The following is a 17,959-nucleotide window of genomic DNA, read 5'->3' on the forward strand; positions in this document are numbered from 1 at the left end:
ACCTGCGAGTTCGCTCCTGCCTGCCTGCCCAGCTATGCCCACAGGAAGATTAAGGGCATAAAGCCGCTGCGCTGCGTTGGGCTGTAATACGTCATTCAATACCAAACCTGTAACGGAGACACGGCAAAATACAGAGGTGGTATTTAATACAAGCGGTGATTAATTTTCACCATTTGCAGGGCCTGCCTGCAGCCTCCGACCAGCTAAAGGTGTTGAGGTCACAAATGCACTCATCATTTATTCATGGTGGTGCCGTTCCAAGTTCATCCAAACGCTGTTCCTTGGCTGTACCCTGTAGCTTGCTATCACGTCGTACCTCAGTGAGGGCCACGTAGCGCATCATTTTGCCTCTGCTTTTAGAAGTGTGTGGCATTTTGCTTTGGCAGGCCGGGGTGGGCATCGTCTTGGCCTCTGAAAGATGGGAAGGGGTGTTTCACAAACGAGTCCAATGCAATGCCTGAATGTGGGCCTTCGTTAATAAACTTTGTGCCCTATGGCTGAAAAAACACTTAGAGACTGTTATTCACGCAGAGTTACTCCATAATGATTTCCCTTCTGATGAACACCATTGCTTATTCCAGTATAACATCTGAGTAAAGACCATGCAAAGCCTATCTCCAGGAGGTTGGAACAGTTTAGTAACATTGTCTCCTATGCTGTGCATGTCGTGTCCCCCCCAGCTTTCCTTTGCAAGCGCCTCAAACGGAAAAGCAGAGATGGATTTTGGTCCCGATGGATTTTCTATTATGAATGAAGGTCAGATTGTTCTTACAGCTGCTTTGTGCTGCTGAAAAATACAGCACACATTGTTTTGAGAGCACCTAACTCTGAAATCCATCTTGCTCAAGTGATTGCTGGTAGAGGTGACCTGCAAGAGAGACGAGTCTTCCCTTCTGCAGCTTCACAATGGAATGAAAGCCGTCGGCTGTATGTGAGCTTGGTCTGCCTGCTGGCTACCCCAGAAGCTGGAGCCTGGCCTTTGGAGGAGCGCTGTGCATCAAGCTGTGCGGTGAGACAGCAGAGCAAGGAGAGAGCAAGAAAGGGAAACGGGCACTTTTAGTTACACCTTGAAAATTTCCGCTTGTAACTTTAAAATATGTTTGACTTAAAGGAACAACTTTTGGCACGGAGGAAATTCATCCTAATGATTCCAGCAGCCTTTCATCTGTAAGGTGGCAAAAGCTCAAAGAACACGTTTCTGACCTCCCAAAAGTTCTTCAAGAAAAACAGGAAAGACCAAACTCTACAGCTTGAATGTCTGGAAAGGACCCAGCTCCCTGTATGCCTTACGGCAGCGAGAGGTCACAGCTACAACGCTGCTTGGAAGACGCCTTCCATAAAGTCACTCTTACTAAGTGGACACCGAGGGCTGGCGCTGCAATGCTTGGCGAGTGTGTTTGTTACGGAGAGTAAAAACAACCCCTAAGAAATGCCTGGGAACACATTACACCCACCCTGCTGCTCTTCAAAAAGAAGCCTAAGAAGGAAACGGGATCGATGCCAACCTGTGCTCCTGGAGAAGCGGGGCTGGGAGAGGTGAGAGCATCGCCCTGCCGACCTGGAGAGGAGCAAGACTTCTTTGCTTCTTTCACATTGCCTGCAGACTGCTGGCTGCCGCACCGCAGTGAGCTCCTGCTTGTGCCCATTCAGGGCGTCTTCCCCCTGGTCACAGCACTGGGCAGCAAGAGCCAAAAATGGAAGGGGTGCAGCGCTGTGCCGGCCTGCAGACAAGGATCACCAGCTCAGCAAAAAGCAAAAATCACAGCTCTTTTTTTTCAGAAAAAAAAAAAAAAAAAAAGAAAGAAATAATTCTCCGATGTGTGTGGGGATGATTCCTAGAAGAGATAATGTGTAAAATGTGGGTTAGCAAATGATTGAACGGTGGTGACTCATGTTTTATGATCAGACCTGACCGTAGCAGTGTTTGTGTGCGTTTCAGTTTGTCGACACGTTTGTAGCAATACCTTCTCATGAGGATGATTCCACAAATGGGCGTTATGTTTGAAAAACCAATACAGGTAAATGCAGCTGAGGATTCATCAAAGTCTCTTTGGAATGGAAGCTTTAAGCACAGAAGTGGTATGTGGAAGGGTTCAGTTTTGCTCTATAAACCTCTGATGGCAAAGGGCTGGACCCACTAATGACCCTGGGACACCCTGCTTGTTGCCGGCCTCCAGCCAGACTGCACCACTCACCACTACCCTCTGTGCCCAGCCATTCAACTTGTTTTTGATCCACCTCGCTTTCTGCTCATCCAGCCCATACTTCAACATCTGCTCTATGAGGATCTCACTGGAGGTGGTGTCAAAGGCCATACTGAAATCCAGGAAGAAAGCATTCACCTCCTCCCCCCCCACCTTCATCCATTATAGAAGCTCATCAGGTTGATCAGACACAACTTCCTTCTGGTGAATCCATGCTGGTTATCCCTGACGTTTTTATTCTTCTTCATGTGCCTGGAAATAGTTTCTGGGATGAGCTGTTCCATCACCACCATGGGGTGACTGCCAAGCAGATCCTTGGAGAGGCCCAAGTCTGCCCTCCACAAGTTCTGGGCGGTGAGCTGCCATTTATCACTTCTCCTTGCCCTCGAGATCCCAGCCTCCTCCATTCTGTAGTCCCAACAGCCAAGATTGCCTCCACCCTCCACATCCCCAATGAGCCCCTTGTTGCCAGTGGCCACGAGGTCCTCTCCTTGTTGGTTCCTTTGTCACTTGGAGGAGGAAGCTCTAGGAGCACTCCAGGAACCTCCTGGTTTGCTTACATCCCATGCTGGTTGGTGGCACTGGTCGGCCACCCTCCCCCTTGTCTCTTTGTGCTCCGCTACTACTCGTGTGCTGCTGTTTTTCCATCTGAACCATTTATCGCGGCCTTGGAGCACAACAGAGCTGTGATTTGCGCTGAAGCCGCCAGCCCGCAGGAAACAGAAGGGCTCTAAGAAAAGGGAGGCTCTGGTTACAGCTTCCCTCTTACTGCTCCTGGCAGCACAGAAGCAGAACTGCCATGAATGAGGTGGAACCTGAACCACGTGCATCTCTGAGACACACAGAGACCATGAATCCCGCAGTACCGCTCCATCCCTGCTTATCAATCCTCCCCGAGATGATTGGCCTTAAGGAGCACATGCAGCTTTCCTCCTAAAGCCAGACAACTGCATTGGCTTTGTCTCCTGTTCCTATTGCACCCACAGCTCTCTGGCAGCCTGTGCCAGCGCCTCACTGCCCTCTGAGTAAAGAATGTCACCCTGGCATCCAACTAAATTTCCTGTCTTTTAGTTTAAAGCCTCTTTGTCCTATCACTGTCAGGCTGTGTAAAAGCCGGTCCTCCTCCTGCCTGTAAGCTCCCCTCAAGTCCTGGGAGGCCACTTGTTGGTGTAAAGGCATTTGGAGGACTTTGGTCAAGCAAAACGTAGGGCAGCACTGTGTCAGCAGGGCTGCATAACAGTGTCCCTGCTGCCTCAGGTGCATTGTTTTTAGAAAGAAAAGTTGTTCCGTGGGTGTGGATAGCCCTGTTCTTGGGGTGCTGCTCCGGCACTTGGTGTGCAGCTGATGCCCCTACATGACAGTGGGGAGCCCCAAGGCCCAGCGTGGCCACCCCAGGCCTCGGGGCTGTGGGTCTGAGGCTCTGCTGGCCCAGCACAGCCCATCCGTCCTCCCGCCTTTCACTTTCTCTTTCTGCAGTGCTGGGTGGGGCTGCGGTTACCTTGGTGGATTATTTACGGTTTGAATGGGAATCACTAACAAAAGAAGAATGTTTTCAGCGCTGCTTCTAAACCCACGGCCGCTCCGCACTGTTGGTGGGTGATATCTTTTTTAATGCTCTTTCCGCGTGTTTTGTTTTTCAGGAGGGTAGAGAGGCACACAGACACAGCTCACGTCTTTGGACGCAGCACACGCATAGTGTGCTCACAGCTCGGCAGCGAGTGGTGCTAGAGGGGGTCAGGTACAGAATCGGGGGGAGAACCCCTCCTTCTCCATTCTGCTCACTGCAGAAGCTGCTGGAGATGCCCAGGACAGGAGCTTTGCAGGCTGGGGCTGCTCTGTGCACACTGCAGAACATGAGAGCAAAGTGATGCAGGCAGGGAGGGGGCACGGGGGGCACATGAGCTGCTGCACAAATCTGTGCTCAAAGCATGATGAAAATCACACGGTTTCCTATTTCACTGCTCTAACTGAGCCTCCAGATTTACTGTATCGCTTCTCTGGGAGATGGTGAAAAAGGCCGCGATGTTCATGTGTGCCAAACTGCAAAGAGGTGGCTGTGCTGTGAAGTTAACGTGAGTCCTTCTCAGCGCCCAGACCTTGGACCCTGCATCCTTGCCATCTTCACTGTCCCCATCACCTCTATCATCCCACCAACCCTATCATTCTTATCACCCCCATGATGCCATGATACACATTGTTCCCATCATCCCCATCACCTCCCTTGTCCCCATCATTCCCATTGTCGCCAGCATCCCTATCACATCCACCAGTCCTAGCATTCTTATCATCCCCATGATCCCGTGATACTCCTCATTCCCATCACCCCCGTCACCTCCATTGTCCCCATCCCCATCACCCTCATGTATTCCATCATTCCTCATTGCCCCCATCACCCCCATCACACCCATCGTCTCCATTCTCCTCAGGTCCCCATGGATGGCATCCATTCTGAAATGCTAAAAATACTGGAAAAAAGATGTGGTGGATTCTTTTGTTTTACTTATTTTTTCTTCACTTCTTTGTTTCTTCTCTAATTTTCCATCTCAGAACATTGTTAGCAGAAATTTAATGAATCTTTAGGAGTGTTCCCGGGGTCTGTAGGGCTTTGCTTGGTTTCAGACTGGCTTGTTACTGCTCCAGGAAGTCACCTGAAGGTTAATGCAATTGCTATAGTACAACAGATGTAAGAAAATAGATTACATCTCGATCTAAAGTCTGCGCTTCCAAACGTAGCTGCTCCAATTGGAAAACACCCAGCTTTTTGGAGCTGTTTCCAAAACACTTCTTAAGAGAAGCAGAAAAATGAATTAATGGCCAGAGCCGTGGGGGTCCCCCTGCAGCCTGTCTGCAGAGACCACTCTGCAGCAAACAGCAGGGGCGGGGTGCCAGGATGGAGGGGGAAGGTGAGAAGGGGCTCTTTGTGACCTCCTCACCGCTCCTGGTGCCCACGCGGGATGCTGAGCGCGTTGCCTGGGATGTGGCGACCGACGTGCGACGGTTCCTGGGATTGTGGGTGTTTGATCCGAGGAAATCACCAGTGAGCCAGGAAATGTCAAGATTACATCACAGGCAGCAATGTTTTAAAGCCCTGAAAGGGAGCTTGTTAAAGCCCATTTCTCCGCAGCACAATCCCAGCTGCTTTCATTTTTGTGTTGCATTTTGGCTTTACTGCAATGGTCAAGGGGAGCCTCTCCCAAACACTGCTCTGCTTTCCTCTTCCCCAACACACGGAGCTTTTGCCAACCCCAGCTCCTGGCTCCCCCCTGGGATGGGGCCGTGGGGACACAGCCATGGCCAGTGGCACACACAGAGCAGGACGGAGGGACACAGTTCCCTTGCCACCATGGGCCTGGGGGTCCTCAGCGGTGCCTGCCCCAGAGACCCTGGAGAGGGACCTGGAGGAGGTGCCAAAACTCACAGCAAAATCACACCTCGTTGTCTCCTCTTTAAGTCCCTAATTGTGCAATGCTGTTAAGGGGCATCCAGCGGAGTATGTGACCCACACGTGTTTTAATTTCTTTTATGGGCTCTGGTTTGCTCTGCACTGGATGTGTTTTTATAAAATGAAGATTTATTAGAACCTGAATTTTATGGCTTTAAGGTTCAATTGAGACCAGATTGCGAGTTTTTCCTGTTGGAAGAGGTTGGGGTTGTTTGAAAGAGCCCCAAATAACCACAGTCCACCCATGGCACTCATGAAAGCCCAGGCCAAGGCTGACACCTTTTCACTTAACTTAAGCTATAATGTCAAAGCAAAAATTTACCATCATCTCCTGTTATGCCTTCCATATGCGATGCCCTGTGGCACATAGAGGCGTGGTGCAGGAGCTTGACTGCCCTTGTGCCAGTATCTAAAGCGAAGCTACTAGTATGTAAAGGCAGGCTATAAGAAAGAAAGGGACAGACTCTCCAGCTGGATCCGTTGTGATAGGACAAGGGGAAATGGTTTCAAAAAGAGGAGAGATTTAGATTGGGTATTAAGGAAGATTTTACAGTCAGGGCGGTGAGGCACTGGCAAAAGTTGGCCAAAGAGGTGGTGGATGCCCCATCCCTGGAGATACTCAAGGTCAGGCTGGACAGGGCTCTGAGCACCTGATGGAGCTGTAGGTGTTCAGTGCAAGGGGTTGGACTAGGTGACATTTAATGGTCCCTCCCAGCTCAAACAATTCTATGATTCTGTGAGATGATGATCTGCACCATAACAGAGCCCGGACTCAGCGCCTCACCCAGGAAAGGACAAGTCAGCAAGAAATCCAAGTACACATAGAATCATAGAATCACAGAATTACCCATAATGAATTACCATACATAATGAATGGTGCTGCAAATTCCCTTACAGATGTGCACTTGCATTCCTGGCTTTTCTAGTAAAGATGCAGAGATGCCACTGCTTCCTACAGCAGCTGTACACCCAGCATATTTTAATACACACTTATAATCACAGAATCATAGACTTGTTTGAGTTGGAAGGGACCCTTACAGGCTATCTAGCCCCAATCCCCTGCAATGAGCACGGACACCTACAGCTCCATCAGGTGCTCAGAGCTTCATCCAGCCCGATCAGTGTCACCAGGGATAGGGCATCCACCAGATCTCTGGGCAACCTGTGCCAGTGCCTCACTAAGTGGGAGCTTAGAACTGTAGGAGTATCCATGGAGAACACACCATGTGTTTATATAGCACTAAGCACAACCCAAAGTATGGGCAATAAACATAGTCCTATTAAGAGCAACATTAGCTCAGAACAAACTCCAGCTCCCAGCACAGAGCAGCCCCATTCCCTTCTGTTCACTCTGTGGCAGCCAGAGCCAAGGCACAGCCCTGTCTGGCAATGTCAGCGCTGGGCATTGCGTCCCACACTGCCCTGGGCACGGCGGCACGACGCGAGCAGCACTGAGGAACAGAGCCCGCCCGGCTCTCCGGTTACCACGAGGTGAGTAAACAAACACGTTTATCACAAGGCAGCAGGGCAGCCCGCCAGCTTTGGTTAAAATTAAACAACAACAAAATCATTAGGGCATGAGAGAAGTTCTCCACGAGAACGCTCATCCACGCGAGCACCAGAAATACATCTCATCACAGCGCCGGGCCCCCACATCTGTTCTGCCACCAGAGGATTCTCCATGAACAGCCGCTTTAATGGGAGCAAGCAGCCTGCTCGCAGACACGAGCTCCAAAAATACATCTCCTTTCCTCCCCGCGCAGTCCCGTGCTTGGCAGGGAACCAGACATAAGGTTCAGCTCCCAGTTCAAAAAGCCCTTCTGTACGAATCGGCTGTGAGTTTGATTTAATAAAAACCCGCCCGGCTTCCTCCAGGGGGTCTAATGTGATGCAGAGCCCCTCACCTTGCGGGCTCCATCGAGGCCCTGCGCCGCTGGACCCCATGGGTGCTCCCAAGGCCAAGGCGGGGCGCTTTCCACCATAGCGGGGTGCTGAATTGGAGCTGCTGCCCCAAGCTCCCCCCGGGCCATGAGGAGGAAGAGGAGGGTTTCTCAGTGTGCAGCACAGCTGTGAGCCCTGGAGCGCCGGCCTCTGATTGAACGTAGCACAATCACAGCGCAATTCACAGCTAAATTCTATACTGCGTGTTGGGAATCTTGACATCTTGTAAACGATGTTCCATTGACGAGCATCTATCCACTCGTCAGCTGCGCCAGGCTCAGGAAGACGTCCTGCCCCAACCAAATTCCTTCTCCCTGCGAGCGCAGAGGTGGGATTGGTGCTTGGAAGGTCCTTCTATGGCTGTGGGGCTGCGTCAGCACCCTACAACCCAAAACCTGGGGCTGAGCCACTGTGAATTCAGCGCTTCCTTCACCTGTTCCAAGGGAGCAGCAAAAAAGCAGGGAAGGAAACACAGCCTGCGTGGGAGACAGATGAGGCCCTAATAGTAAACACTGAAATGAGCCCTTCTGAAATTCGTAAATTTCCTGGATCCATTTCCCTGCTTTCCCAGCGTTTTGCTGAGCACTGCTGGATTCGAGCCATTATTATTTTAAGAAGTTTTTTGGCTTTTCTGGCTGCAAAAATAGTCATCACTTGTAAATTTAAGGCATTGCTGTCTTATCTGGTGTGCAGCCAAAGGGGATGGAAACAATAGAAGAAGTGTGAACTTTCTCCTTCATCTCAGTGAACATTAACTTCAAAGCCTGGCTGTAAAGTCTCAGATGTAATGACTATTTGTCCAAAGGAGAAACACATCAGCTTGATCAATGAATGAAAGTTATAAAACACAGAGGTTACATTTGCTCGGCACTTGTGAAAAAACACATGGCTGTGCCTGGGTGTGGGGCAAACTGTTACCGAGTTATTGGGGAGCAGCTGGCGCTGCTGGGCTTTCTGTCCCCATGGTTCTCCTGTCCTCAGGCTCAGGACCGAGCTCACTTTGTCACTCAGGTTTTCCTGCATGGACCCTGAGCACTGCTGAGTTCCAGCACCTAAAAGCCATGGGAACTGGGCAGCGGTGCTGGCACAGCTACACAATGATGCTCAGGGATATCAAAGAACTGTGGTAAGATCCCCAGATCCCTCCTTTTCCCCACATTTTCAATTTTTTCTACCAAAAAGTCCATGTTAAATCTCCTGGGCACCCTGCTCTGGGTGTCCCTGCTGTGGCAGGGCTGGGCCTGGTGACCTGTAGAGGTCCCTTCATGTGACTCCTTGAAAAAGGACAAGCGTACAAATCTCTTCTTGCATCCGTTAACTTCACATCAGGAACCTGAAGGGAACACTTCTATTCTATGAGTTTTATCAAACATTTTCCCAAAGATGACCACTACACAACCCCTTCCAGAAAACACCCCTTCTCTCCTTGTTGTAGCTGGTGTGAAGAGCCCAGACCCATCCCATCCCCAGGCAGCGGCGCATGGGCCTTGTCTGGGAGGTTTGCCTGTAGGATCAGGGCCCGGCCGGCTCTGTGCTGGCAGTTTCCCTAGAAGAAGCAAGCAGAACCCTGCCATGAGCACCAGCTTCTCCCTGCTGGGCAGTGGGGTTGGGCAAATGGAGCAGGCCACAGCTCTGCCTGGGGAAGGAGAGGAGGAAGTGCCGAAGTATGAAAGGAGGGTTTGTCTGAAAGCTCCCTAACATCTGCCAACAGCTTGTTTGCATCAGCTCCGGGTGAGCACGACCAGGAGAGCTGCGTTGCTCTTGTATAGAAGCTGGGTTCAGCCGGAGCAAGCTTCACCTGGCCCTGCTGTGCCCGGTCTCCAGGAGGTGACTTACCAGGAGGCCTCCTCCAAGCCATCCCTTCATCCCATCCGTATCTCCATGGAACAAGTGGTGGGGCTGGCTGTGAGGGGCTGGAGAGGGCACCCTCCTCCTTGTCCTCAGTCCTTGGGAGACCTGGGGATGTCACCACACCTGGGCTGGTAGGTGTATTCAATCTGCTTTTAGTGACAGCTGTTGCCTTTCAGCGCTCCAAGTCCCACTTTTTATCTCCAGTGGGTCAAGTCCTGGGCTTTGGAGCAAGCTGGGAGCAGTGACACATTGTGTTACACAGTCAAAAGAGATGGTCACTCTCTGGTTCAGTATGAGGTCACACTTCAAGTACTGTGTTCAGTTTTGGGCACCTCAGTACAAAAAGGACATGGAGGTGCTGGAGCAGGTCCAGAGAAGGGCAACAAGGCTTGTGAAGGGCTTGGAGAATCAGCCCTATGAGGAGAGACTGAAGGAGCTGGAGCTGTTTAGTCTGGGGAAGAGAAGGCTGAGGGGAGACCTTACTGCCGTCTTCCAGTACCTGAAAGGTGCTCACAGCGAGAGCAGGGCAAGTCTCTTCTCACTGGTGACAGGTAACAGGACGAGGGGAAATGGACTCAAGTTGCTCCAGGGTAAGTTTAGGCTGGATATCAGGAGAAACTTCTTTACACAAAGGGTTGTTAAGCCTCCCACAGGCTGCCCAGGGAGGTGGTTGAGTCCATCCCTGTCTGTGTTTAAAACCCATTTGGATGTGGTGCTAAGGGAGGGTTGTTAGGGTAGTATGGTTGGATTGTGGTTGGACTCAGAGATCTTTAAGGTCTTTTCCAACCTGAGTGATTCTATGATTCCATGGTTCTGTTTGTAAACAGAGACCTGCCAGACACTTTGGGTGGGAGGCGTGAGATTTATCAGGAAAAAGGAAGAGAAAGACAAGAATCCTGAAGGCTTATGATCTGACTGTGCAGCTGCAGTGCCAGAGGTGAACTCAAGATCAAAGGGAACGCACTGCTGTTCTCCGACACCTCGCCTAGACCAGGGATTAGATCCGATATTAGTTATCAGGCAGTATAAAAAGCACAAACATGCCCTTTGCTCCTTGGAAGATACAGAAGCCAGAAGGATGCCAGATTAGATTTAGGAAAGCACACTTGCATGCGTTGGTTTCTTCAGCCCTGCACCGTTCCTCAGAACCCTCAGCTGCATGAAACCACCCCTCAGCGCTGGAACAAACCCACCTGTACCTTCTGGTGCTTCCATTTCACAGAAGGAAAGGAGGCCTTTTCTTCTCCACTCGAGTTTTGGATGCTTGGAGAGATCTCCAATACCAGGTTTTGCAGCAGGGTGTGCTCTATGTGCTGAAGTCTCAGTGTGGCTCAGCTCTCAGCCCGGTCACTGGCCAGAACTGTAGGAGCATTCTATAAAACCCATTAGCTCACCTTGTGTGTCCAAAGGGGTTTTTGGCTTCTGGGGTCGCAATGGGAAGGTGGCGGCAGTGAATACCCATGTCAGCCTCTGCAACAACTGTGCTTCAGCACAAGCTCCCTCTAAAAGCCATATACTGCAGAACAGATGGCACATCTGTTTCTATTTCCAGTATGATCTCACTAATCACTTTTTAAGAATCTAGCATTCAGAGCTAATCAACATGAGCTGAATTGCAGTAAATGTTCCTACAACAATGGAAAACCCTTTGCAACTGCCTTTCCCTAGGTTATCCCTTTGGGAAGCAGAGTTTATCCTCTGCCTGAATTTGGCCAGAAGCCCCATGATCCCTGCAAAGCCAGGGCCTCTCCCCAAAGAGCTTCTGCCTCATCTAGGTACTTGTCTGTTTGATAAGTAGAGCTGACTTTCCAGTTCAGTAGTCAAACCAACAGCTAAACACTCACTTCATGGGTCAACCCCAGCTCCTCACAAGGCTGGAGGGGAGAATCCCCAAGGAGACCTTGCCATGAGCCACAAGGCTTATGAAGAAAAGCCATCATCCCCTATAATCCACGATGTACAGCATAAGCTCAAAGCTCAAAGTTCAAAACCCTCCTGTTTGTCATACAGAAAAAGGTTTCTAAAGAAGACTCCTGGAGGCAGCATCATGCCAGGCAGCACGGAGGAACATCAGATAGCTGGACTCCCCAGCTGACTCAAGGGTCCTCATCCCTGCCGTCCGCATTGTGCTGGATGTGCCTGGGCTGTCCTCTGGAGATGGACAAGCGCAGGAGCACTGCTCTGGGCACAGCTACTACCAGGACAGCTTTCAAGGGCCCATGGGCAAGCTCTGCCTCCCCGCCACACAGTGCTCTTCCAGTGTGCCCCACTGGCCTGTCCGTCTATACACCAGCTCTCCTCAACACTTACATGCCTCAGCCCAGGGCATGCAGCACGTTGACCTCGTTATGCTGCGGAAACCCAGTGAGTTATGGCATTGCTGTCATTATTTCAGGCATTAGGACCTAAGAAAAAGAAACAAACAGAAAAATCCCAGACCTTAAGAAAATCTTTTTCTTTCTTAGGTCCACAAGCACAACCCACAGGGCCAAGCAAGACCTGAGATGCAACATGTGTCAGAGAAGTGCTTGCTCTGGCTGAAGTGTTCTCAATTCCTTTCCCAATGTGACTTGTCATTGATGTTTCTATGCCCTTGCTCTCAGGACACAGCTCTTTATGATTCCATTACATTATTACATTCACTGTCTGCCTGCTTTTAAACACCTTCTCAGGGACAGGTACCAACGCAGCAATGCTAACTTTTATTTTCAGGACACAGCAATGGGTCTCTGTGGGTGCTTTGCCTCAGAACTGCCACGTGTCCTGAGAACACATTTCTTGGTCCCATTTTTTTGCTGCCTCCATCACCGTGTGCATCAGCATCCGTCGCTGGGGTCACACAAAGCACAGCGGAGCTGTTACAAGCCTTAAAATGGCAACCTCAGCATTTGTAGAGTAAGCACCGACTGCAGGGGGTGGTAGGCGTGCATTTGCAGCTGTGTTCCTTTTAAAGCTGATTTATTTTAACGAGAATTTCACGGCACGCAGCTGGCAGCAGCCGATAGACACGGCAGTTTCCAGACTCTGAGAGGCTCAGAAGTCTGAGGTACTCAGGGCCTTCTTTGTCCTCATCTTTCCAATAAGACCAGAAATCTGGAATCTCAGAGTCCTGGGACAGTCTGGAATAACCAAGATTTACCCTTGTTGGTGGAACCTTACAGGAGTGCTGATGGAGCTGGCCAATGTTAGTGATGAAGTATAGACCAGATAGGTAAACAGTGAGGTGGATGGAAAACTGGCAGAACTGCCAGGCTCGAAAGACTGTGACCAACTGCATGAAGTCCTGGTGGAGGCCAGGCACTGGCAGAGTGCTACAGAGTCAGTACTGGGCCCAGTACATTTAAGATCACTACTTTCCTGGATGGCGGACAGAGCACACCCTCAGTAAGTTTGCAATGGATACAAAACAGGGAAAGGCAGCTTGCAGAGAAGGACCTGGGGCTCCTGGTGGACACCAAGCTGACCACAAGCCAGCAATGTACACCTATGGAGAAGACCAGTGGCTACACCTATGGAGAAGACCAGTGGCTTCCTGAACTGCATTGGGAAGAGCATCACCAGTGTCTAAATCAATTTGTTTAACTACTTGATATTGAGATTTGGAGGACTCTTCTAGGTGGTGCCCAGCTCAGGACAAGAGACAATGGACACCAACTGGAATACTCTTTCACTATGAAGACAATTGAGCACTGGAAGAAGTTCCCCACAGAGGCTGTGGAGCTCCCATCCTTGGAGGCACTCACACCTGACTGGATGTGATCCTACACAGTCTGCCCTGGGTGTCTTTGCTTGAGCATGGCGCTTGGGTTGGATGCTTCCCAGAGATGCCTTCCAACTTCAACCATTCTGTGAAACATGTTTAATTCTCCAGCACACAGCACGGTTACTTTAAAATACTTCCACACTCTTACCTCCCTGCAAGAAATTGGGCATTAAAGCCCAATACCAGAGTTCCAAAGGCGCTTTAACAGTCTAACAAACTAAGGTACAAAATGCACCACGTGGCTCAGATGTTCCTACTGCAACAACCATGCAGTCAAAAGCTTCTCAAACAGGACAGTGTGGAGCCAAGTTGGTGTGATTCGACTTTTAGAACAGACTATATAGGTCAGGAGTTACCCAGTGCCACCCAGCGTTGGCAGCTAGAAAAATAAAGGTTAAATATGGTTACAAATGGGTGTAGCCCAGTGGAATAAGAAAACATAAAAATCCCAGTTCTTCAGTTGTCTTGTTAGAAAATATCTTTCGCCTTTTACATTCACTTTTCAAAGCACGTAATCGGTTTGAGAGATGGAGACGGCCCCTTTTGTCACGAGGCTCGTGACTTTAACTTCAGTCTAGAAAGAAAGTTGAGCTGTGATGCTGGTTAGATGTCCAGGAATTTAGATTTAGAAAAAAATACGTAGGAGGTGTCTCCTTCCTGAGACAAGTATAGTCAAAACATTTCCTTTTCTCCTCTAACTCAGATGCTGCATATGACCTGCCTTTCCCTCGAAGCTTTTTGAATTTCACAGGTTCTCATGCATATCAGACAAGGAAACACTCCCAGTCATGGTCTTTTGATGACTGAATAACTGTATTTAGGTTTTGTCCTTCAGAAGAGTGTATGAAACTCAGTTGGCACCGTGGTCCCATTTGACAGAGAAGGAAACTGAAGCACAGGCCTGAACTCCCCAGCACAGTGGTGTCTGTGGTGTCCATGGCAGAGAAACCTTCCTTCAGTCACTTCTAGTTCTTCGGACTCATCTCCTCTGCCCTGAAGCACTCTAATTTCCCACAGAAAACGAGACAACAGCAATTTGAGCAGTTCTCTGCCAACTCTTTATTTTACCCCCTAGAAGACAGAAGGCCGAGGAGGGTGAGCCATGGGAGTACAACTCAGATTATCACATCACAAACAGTAAAACGAACGGTGGTTGCCCTCCAAAACACATCTTCATAACGGGATGCACCGTGTGTCTGGAGGGGTCTGTTCTCACATTTTTCTTTCCCCTTCCGCCCATACACCTCTGCAGCAGATCCCTGCTGCCAACAGGCCTCCTTCCCACCTTACCTTCTGAGCTCCTGGAGATGGGCCAGGTGGTGTGGCTGCAGCTCACGTGCTGAAAACTCCTGTTCTGGAGCCAACGTGCTTTTTCTTTTCTTGACAGTCCTTCAAGTTCCTCGAGAACCTGGGAACTGAGCGGCCCTGAGTGCCTGTAGGAAGACCCCGGGATTGTTAATAACATCTGCACGCTTCACTGCGGCCATGCACAGCGTAGGTGCTCTCCACAGCTACAAGATGCTCAATGCTCCTCACACAGAACTTACAGCTTAAAGCTCAAGGCAGAAAATCACTAATTCCTGTGATGACCGCCCAACCTGGGCCTCACAAATTCTTCAAAAGAGAATTTTCCATAACAGGGGCCACAGGACAAAGCACAGAAAGAGCTGAGTGGAGAAAGGAGAGCGGACGAATATAGCATTCATGGAAAAAAAACCAACCCAACAGTGCATATCACCCTCATTGAGAAGGTTTATAATGTAAGTTTGCAATGAGCCGGTCCTGCCCCAGGGGTTTTACAGTCTCAACGACCAGGATGAAATAAGAGGAGTAGGAAGGAGGTAAACCTGTCATTCTCTGCATTACGCAGCATAATTCTCCTTTGTTTACAGGTTGGAGACTTTTTTTAAACCTATAAATAAACTGGGGATGTTAATGACGCCATTAATCTTCCCTGGCTACTGACCCAGCTATTTTCAATGCTAAGGTTACTTTGCGTCCCTTAGCAAACACCAGTCTCCAGGGGAGGGCTGGATGCTGTGTGCCAGGCACCGGGCCACTGCTCTCAGCAGGACACTGCTACACCCCTGGCTATGCACCAGGACGTGTTCCCAGTGCTGGCCCTCCTGGCCCTGGGCCTGGAGGAAGCAAAGAAAACACTCATCAGGGAATAAATGACAGCAGAACACATGATCTCCTTGCCTCCTGCTAGGAAATGCCCTGACGGAGACCCTTGCTTGTCCAGAGGTCTGGCAGCCTGCTCCCCTGCCTCTACCTTTCCAAGGGGAGAAAAGAGACTACATATTGCCCTTCTTCCACTCTTGTACAAAGCTGGCTTGAAATAGCTCAATACACAGGGACTGCAACACATCCTTTCCTTGTCAGGTATGGTGGGACACAGGAAAAGCCCCATCATTCTTTAAGAGCATGGAGCTGCACCCATGGAGGTTCAGTCTGAGTTTAAGGAAAAAGTTCTTTACTGGGGGGTGGTGGGCATGGAAGAGACTCCTCAGTGCGGTGGGCATGGCCTCAGCTGCTGGGTCTTGAGGACTGTTTGGACAGCAGTTGCAGACATAGGACTTGAATTTTGTGTGTTCCCATGTGGAGCCAGGAGTCGAGCTGATGGTCCCTGTGGGCCCCTCTCAATTCAGGGTATTCTATGACTCTGTGATTCTTCTCCTCACTGAGGTGTCAATATGGGATCTGTTGAGGACAGCATTCCCAGGACCGTGTCTGCCAGGGATGGTGCTCTTCAAGCACCAGGGGCTGGTCTGGCTGCAGATGCTGGTCTGGCTGTAGTTGCCATGCTCCCTGGATTCACCTCACCACTGTAATATGTTTTTGTCTATTATTTCTGCTACGATATGCCAGAAATACAAATTCCTAGAAGAGTAAACGAGGGTTTCTCTCCTTTTAGAAACAAAGTTCACACTTACTGGAAATACGTCCCTTTAAAAACCAAGCCTACAGTTTTCCTTTGAACTCCCTGCTTGGATATCCAAGATGGTCAGACGTAGCCACATGTGGCTAGAGAAACAAATGTTCCTGTACAACCAGATAATGATGCTGGCCAACCTCCTATTTTCTGCAACCTGCCAAGAAGTTGCAGCACTCCCTCAGCAGTAGCACAGAGGAGTCATTCACACCCTGGTCCCAAGCAATATTTGGCTATGGAAGTTATGAGAATTTTCTCTTCTGAAGCACTCAGCATTGTGACGCAGTTTCCTTACCTTCTCAGAAAGCACACAGAGTTTTCTCTCTGCTGTTTACTTTGTGCTGTTCGCTGTTATCTGCCAATTTCTTAATACCTATTGTTGTCTGGATGCCACTTCCTATAAAGTATCCACAGAGGACTATTAAGAGAAGTTTGGATGCTTTTCCTTACCTTACTAATGACATTTCTGGGCCTGTGTCAGCAATTTCTCCGTGGAGATCCAGCCCTCCTGACCTGACTTGCAACTCACAAGTAAAGCATCCTGCTCTCCCTCAGGAACTGCAATGAAATTCTTTTAATTTATTTGGGTTTTACTGTGCTTCCTTGATGATACACAATAGACAATCTGAAAGCAGTGTTAATGTCGAAGCTTCCAAGCTATCTAGCCTCTTTTAGGGTTCCTAAATGCAGGGAAAAGCACATATAAAGGACAACGGCATTTCATTAGATGGGTTTGCTTTCCATATAGAAGATGGCTGCATTTAGAGAGTTAGCCATCTACCCCCTACTGGGATAAACTGGAGCAACATCAACCTCAGAAAAAGGAGTGGGGAAAAAAGCCCCTGAAAACCCCAGTTTTTCTCCTCACATTATTCTGTGCCTGGTGAAACAGTGTGTCTGGTGAGAAACCAGCTGGCATCAGACACACACAGAGGTCCTCCAGACAGACTCGACTGAACATTCACCTTGACGAAGTAATCGACCTGTCAAGCACAGGAAGTCCTTGCAGCCAGACCGATGATGGAAGGTAACCAATACTCCATGTGCAGCGGCAAGCAGTCAAGGATTTGAAATATTACAAGGCAGGAGACCTGAAATGTTAGAGAAGAAAGAGTATGTGGACAAGGGGATAGATTAGCAACACGTATGGGCCAGAAAAATGAAAAAGAAAAGCCAGAAATGTTTCATATTGGCCCCAAATGGATAGCAGCCTCAAATGAAGTTGTTAAGGCCAGTTGCATATGGTGAAAACACAGGCAAAGCCAAGCAAACAATCGCAAGCTAGTGAAACAGAAGAAATAATCTCTCTAGAGCAAGAAAAGACATCTGTTTCTTCATCCCAGTTATGAAAATGTCCATGTCCAGTGTGAGCAGTACTGAGTGCTCTGTGGAAGGTGACACCATCGCCCAGCTCCTGATGGGGACAAGCAGCCACTGCCCTGGTGTGTGATGCCTGCAGGCAGCCTGGCTGAGCTCCAGCACAGGGGTATGATGCTCCTGCTCCTGCAGATCCCACTGCTGCAAAGCAGGGCCACTGGCAGTGGTGGTATCGGGAGAGTTCCCCACGCTCTCCTGAAGCAGCACCTCAACAGAGATACTTGATTGCATAAAAAGGCCTTTAATGGCAATGTCAGCTAAAATAATTCCTGCCCGTTGATCCATCATTACTGCTTAGAAAAAACAAACACAAATCCTAAGTGGGAGGGTTCTCTGCTTAGCGGATAGATAACAAGCTGCAGGAAAGTGCAGCTACAGCAGGGACAGGAGGTGCTACCAGCGATCATCCCAAACAGTGGCCATTTCTTTCTACATTTCCAAAAGGG

General features: G+C 49.5%; 1 long non-coding RNA gene across 4 annotated transcripts in view; it reads right to left on the reverse strand.

Moving 5' to 3' along the window:
• Positions 1 to 14,238: 14,238 nt before the first annotated feature.
• Positions 14,239 to 17,959, reverse strand: part of LOC140247081 (uncharacterized) — a 53,498-nt gene continuing 49,777 nt past the window's right edge. For 3 of the 4 annotated variants that reach the window (XR_011902592.1, XR_011902591.1, XR_011902594.1), the window contains one exon: positions 14,246 to 17,227. This is a non-coding gene — a long non-coding RNA (uncharacterized lncRNA). Of the gene's footprint in view, positions 17,228 to 17,959 lie in introns of all 4 variants that reach the window. The other variant, XR_011902593.1, reaches the window with a different exon arrangement.

This window comes from Excalfactoria chinensis, chromosome 1, assembly GCF_039878825.1.
Source record: "Excalfactoria chinensis isolate bCotChi1 chromosome 1, bCotChi1.hap2, whole genome shotgun sequence".
Lineage (NCBI taxonomy): Eukaryota > Metazoa > Chordata > Aves > Galliformes > Phasianidae > Excalfactoria > Excalfactoria chinensis.